Below are 5,988 nucleotides of genomic sequence, written 5' to 3'. Positions count from 1 at the left end.
TTACCAGATGGTCAGGACTGGGTATCATATTCGGTAGAAGCTGGGGCTGTGAATTAGCTTCCCTTGCCCTGGCAGGGCAGCTGGACAGGACTCAGGGTCTAGATAAGTCATCATTTGGGGATCCAAATTAGAATATGCGTGGACTTCCTTGGTTGAGAGGCTACCAGTTTTGCAGATGGGAGATGCTCTAGGCTTCACTCTCCATGAAAGTGCCACAGTACATACAGCTGCTGAATGAGCTGCACAGCTTTCTATAGGCTCTGGTTAGGTTCACTGGTCAGAAAGTATAAAAGCTATATTTAATAATGAACAGGGCTACAGATTAGATTTCCTGCCAGGAGGCTGTGGGAGAAGCATCTCTGAAGACAGCAAAGGTGCAAACAGGGCCCCTTGGCTTTGCTCTGCCAATTATTGGCTCTGCCTGCCTCTGCTCCAGTGCTCCCAGGACTTGTCTCTGGCCCTTATGATCAGATGGGGCTGGAGGATACTCTCCACAGTGGATGGGGTTGTGGTTCAGCTCCTTTCTTGGGTGGGACAAATGGGCTGTAGGGTGAGCAGAACTCCTCATTGGAGAATCTCAAGTAGATCTGCATCCCACCACGTTCCCTTGTCCGAGTGTGGCACCAACTTGGATGGCAAAGCCACTGGCTGAGATTACTACTTGGGCACTGCAGGTGTGGGTTTGGTCTGCCAAGATCTGGGTGGGTGCTAGATGTTTCAAGCCCTTCCCACCTTCTCCATCAATGCTAGATTCCCAGTGGTTGAGCCCTGTAGATTCTCCTATAATCCCTGTGGTGCAGCAGGATCAGAATAGGTGCCCCCATAAAGCAACACAAAATACTGGGGGAGACTGTCCCCACGCCCCAACTCCAGGTTCTCTTCTCCCAGTGAAGCAACTGAAGGCTCCTGGGAAATCTCCTAAATGGTGCCACGCTGGCCTGGGGGAGGAGCAATGCAGTCAACCAGTAGCTGCTGCTTTTACCCTTCTAATACTGTCATTTTTCTATGATGGAAGGGTGTCTTCACCTTTCCCCCAGTGTTCTAGGATCCTCTCAGTGATGTCTTGTTATTGAAAAATTGTTCCTTGTTCTTCTTGTGAGGGGTAGTGAAGTTTGGAGCAACCTTGGTCACCATCTTTGTGATGTCACTACTCTTGCATTGTATCTGTAGATTCCTTTGGGTAATGTGGGTATTTAACAATTTTAGTTCTTCTAATACATGAGCATTATATACGTTTCCACTTATTTGTGTTATTTTCCATTTCTTTTATCAATGTGTTGGCTTTCAGAATACAGGTCTTTCACCTCCCTGGTTAAATTTTTTTCTAGGTGTATTCTTATTGATGTAATTGTAAATGGAATTATTAATTTTTTTCTGCTAGTTTATTAGTGTCTAGAGTACAACAATTTGTAGCTTGCAACTTTACTGAATTGATTTACTATTTTATTTAAAACTTTTTTATTTTGAGAGAGCACATGCACATGAGTGGGGGAGAGAGAGAGAGAGAGAGAGAGAGAGAGAGAGAGAGAGAATCCCAAGTACACTCTCTGCTAAGAGCAGATGTGAACCTATATTTTCATTATCATCATTATTAAATCTTGTTCCACCAATGGACATGGAGATGCTCTACAATAGATTCCTAATGATGGTAGTCTTTGACAGGTTCCTTCCTATATGAAAATAAAATTTTATCAAGGTTCAACTTGTACATTTCCTGGAATCAGCCTTTCTCCAAGAAGCCCTCTTTCTTTCTTTCTTTCTTTCTTTCCTTTCCTTTCCTTTCTTTTTTTTCTTTCTTTCCATCTTTTTTTCTTTCTTCCTTTCCTTATAGTATTTTAAGACCATAATCTGCATGATAGGGATGATCTTTTCTACTGATTTAATCATTCTTCCAGGCCATTTCAGTGGACACAGCTAGGAGATATATATACATATATACATAAGTGTGTGTGTGTGTGTTTGTATGTGTGTGTGTATATCTGGATATTGCAATAAATTTCCAATTCTAATTCAAGCCATAGAGCTTTTATTAACCTAGTCTCTACTGCATGTGCGTAAATTTTAACAGACTGAGAATTCTGGTTCTCAAGGCATAGACATTAATTAGAAAAGACCAGATTACCCCATAATTACTCCTTTGTTTTATTTCATATTTTAAACATAATCTTGGAGTGCCAATAGTATTATCATCACCTATATGATTATAGAACATGTGGAAATATTTTCATATACTCTTTCCATTCCTCTCATTTTTTTATAAGAAAGTAGTTGTACTACATTTGCATTGTCAGAACATATATTCATTACATGTCATACATACCCTCTTTCAAACCCTCATTTAATCCTAAAGGGTTGTCCAAGTATTAATTCATATCTGTCAACTGTGCTTACAGTGTTGTCCGCTAGTCATTCTGACTTTCTGAGGCTCATTCTTAGGTAAATACTTAAGGAAGTTTCTAAGCAAACAGTCTTCCTTGATTTCTTGTATGTTGAAAAGTTTGCTCCATTTGTACTTAAGATTAGTTCTGTAGGGTTTGAAATTCTTTGCTTACTAAATTTCTTTACTATTTTTTTCAGTATTTAAATACTCCCCTTTTTTTAAATGTAAAAAAAAACCCTTGTTTTCAAAGCGTCTGATGACGGTCTAACTTCTTTCCTTATATGTTATGTTCCTTATTTTCTCTAGGATACTCAAAAAGTCCCTCTTGAAAATGCCCAGTAACTTTATACTTTGGTGTTTTACATTCAGGTTAATATTCTTAATGTGCCCGGGATGTTTCAAGATTCAGCTTCAAATTTTATTTGGTTAAAATTTTCTTCAATTATATTTTTTGTATTGTCTTATTTCTTAACTTTGGTTTTCTTCTCCAAGGACTCCAAATATTCATGTGCTCAAAACTATTAGTGAACATTCTTTACTTTTCCCAGAATCTTTTTTTCATATCTTTCCTTATAATTTGTTTTTTAAAAGACATTTTAAAAATGTTTATTTTGAGAGCATGTGTGTGCATGCACAGGAGAAGGGGAAGAGAGAGAGGGAGACCGAGGATCTGAAGCAGGTTCTGGGCTGACAGCAGAGAGCCCTATGTGGGGCTGAATCATGACCTGAGCTGAAGTAGAATGTTTAACTGACTGAGGCACCTAGAAGCCCCCATAACTTATTTTGTATTTCAGTTGTCTTCCTCTTAGTAGCCCATTTCACTTAACCTATTTTCCTTCTGTGTTAATTTGCTTTTGTAGTGTTGTTTCTATTCTTTGCATTGATGAAGATTGTATAAATATAATGTTCAAGTCTGAGATAAAAGAAGAATTATAAGTATTGAATTGGATAGGCAAGTGTATATATGTAAAAACATATTTGTAATCATTGAAAACTTGGTGCATCTGCTTATGATATATTACTAATAATGCTAGAAATAATTGTGTAGCAAATAACTTATTTCATGTTCATTACAACCCCATGAGGCAGATGATTATTATCACCATTTTACAAATGAGGTAACTGAGGCAGAAAAAAGGCTAAGAAATATGTCAAGGTCACAGAGCTGGGAAATGGTAGAGAGATACATTATGTACATATTAGAGCAAAAATGGAATGGCTTAACATGACAACATCTGTGGATATAAAAGAAAACTTAGACAGAATAGGTTCTTGGAATAAAAAATACCAGATTTTCTCCTTTTTGGCTGTCAAAGTAACAAAATAGTGATCAGAGGGGATTCTCAAGAATAATATTTCTTAAATTCATGCTTTATGAATTTCATGCTTTATATTAATGCTGCATGTTATTCAATAAACAAAGCTGATACCAATCAAGTCTATATCATATCAAAATGTACTGTGGAGAATTTAGAAAACTTCTGAAAGCCTAAAGAAATGATGGTGTGTCACCTCATAAGTATCCACTGTTAAATTGCAGCATGTTTAGTTTTCTCCTCTTATGTTTTATTTCTATAGAAATTCATATGTAAGTACTAATTCCTCAAACATTATAATTAAATTTCACAAGCATTATAATTAAATGTATGTTTTCTAATCTAAGTTAATCATGTAAAGTCTTTTATCTACACTGTATTATAAAAGCAGTTGGCTTTTGTTTTCTTGACATAGGGAAAGGAAAGGTAGGGATTTTGAAGTTATTGGCATGCAGTTGGCATTTGAAATCCTAACCATAGATTGGCCCTTTAGCTCTCTGCTATTTCCCTGAGAAATCCCAAAGAAAGTATCCTAGGGAGATGATAGCACATAAGAAGGTAACAGAAGGAGGAAACGTTCTCGTGACCACTGAGATAAAGGGACTAGGAATATGAGAAAAATCCAAGTATGGTTGCTAAATGTGGGAGAGGTAAATAATTTAATGACAAAAGATCAACAGTATCAAGTGCTTGCAGAGAGACCAAGTAACATGGGGACCACAAAGTATTGACTGAACTTAGCAACTAGGTACATAACCATAATCAAGAAAATTTTCAATGGAGTAGACTTAGCATAGAAATGGTTAAGTGCCTTAACCATAGAGATGGGAAAGTGGAGCAAGCAAAGGGGGTGTGACAAGAAATTGAGAGATCTTAGAGATAGCAGGAAGACACTTCTGACACAATTACTGGTGTTTCAGTCAGTATTTTTAACCAGTCTATTATGAACTGCAGAAATTCTATATATTCATATAACCATCATCCCAATTACACTTATAAAAGACCCAAGATAAGGACAGAAACAATTGGTACATGAGTTAACTTTTATTTTTCCATATATCTACTATATATTTAAATTTCAACTGTCTGAATATGTTCTAATTAGGAAATTTTAATTCTCGTTAGGCTGAATGTATGATATGTGCTGTTTAATTTAGAATCATAACTAGCAAAACACATATTTTTTATCTTTAATAGAATCTACTCTGAATAGAGGAAAACATTCTTTATCCTGTTAGAATTGCTCTATAATTCTGTGCTCTAGCTTTTGGCAATAACAAAGAAAAGCTTGTTGAAAGCCTATGATTATAGGAGTTTTATAAGGAGAATCATGGCTGATAATTTGAGGCTATTAGGCCCTTTTCATCTTGATAATTAGCAGGTATTTAATGCTTTGTGAATATTTCTAAATTAATCGTTAATTAGAACATTTTAGCAAGTCAGGTCAATCCTATTATGTGTTTTGTGAGGAAACAAAAAACATGCAAAGGTGAGATGAGAAGCCTTTCTTGGACCATATAGTAGTGACAACTTTTGGGGACTATTCAGTATTTAAGAATAAAATAGCACTGAATGCTGTGCACAAAGTTTAATGTGCTTGCCCCTTGGTGCAGTTTGGGACAGTTCTAAAGAGTTTGCAGAATGTTTCCAAATCGCTTTGAATATTATGAGTCAAAGTTTATCCGTCTTTATAAAAAATATGAACTGCATATTGAAAACATTTTAGTGAGAGGCTGTAATAGCTAACAATGGATTTGTGCTGTGTAAATAGACTTTAGAGAGTTGAGAAAGGAGAATTTGATTATTACCAAGACCCTGTCAGGGCAATGAATAAAGAGCAATATGTGGAAAGTGGATAAAAACAGTTTAGAATTGCTAGAGTATTGTTGATTGAGTGGGAAATCATATGTATGGTAGAGAGCATATTAACTCACATTGCTGTTGGTTTTTTTTTTTTTTTTTAATGTTTTATTTATTTCTAGGAGAGAGAGACAGCGTGAGCAGGGGAGGGTCAGAGAGAGAGGGAATCACAGACTGAAACAGGCTCCAGGCTCTGAGCTGGCAGTCAGCACAGAGCCCGACGCAGGGCTCGAACCGACGAACCGCGAGATCATGACCTAAGCGAAAGTCGGACACTTAACAACTAAGCCACCCAGGTGCCCCCACATTGCTGTTTAAAAAAAAAAAAAAAAAGAAAAACTCTTAAGTGGTTGTGAAATATGTAGTTATTTCATCTCTTTTCTAATCCCTGCACATCAGGCTCTTAGGTACCAAGACCAATAAAGATCCTTC

This window comes from Hyaena hyaena, unplaced genomic scaffold (assembly GCF_003009895.1).
Source record: "Hyaena hyaena isolate Hyena2069 unplaced genomic scaffold, ASM300989v1 scaffold_627, whole genome shotgun sequence".
NCBI classification, from domain to species: domain Eukaryota; kingdom Metazoa; phylum Chordata; class Mammalia; order Carnivora; family Hyaenidae; genus Hyaena; species Hyaena hyaena.
Note: the sequence above shows the minus strand (reverse complement) of the source record.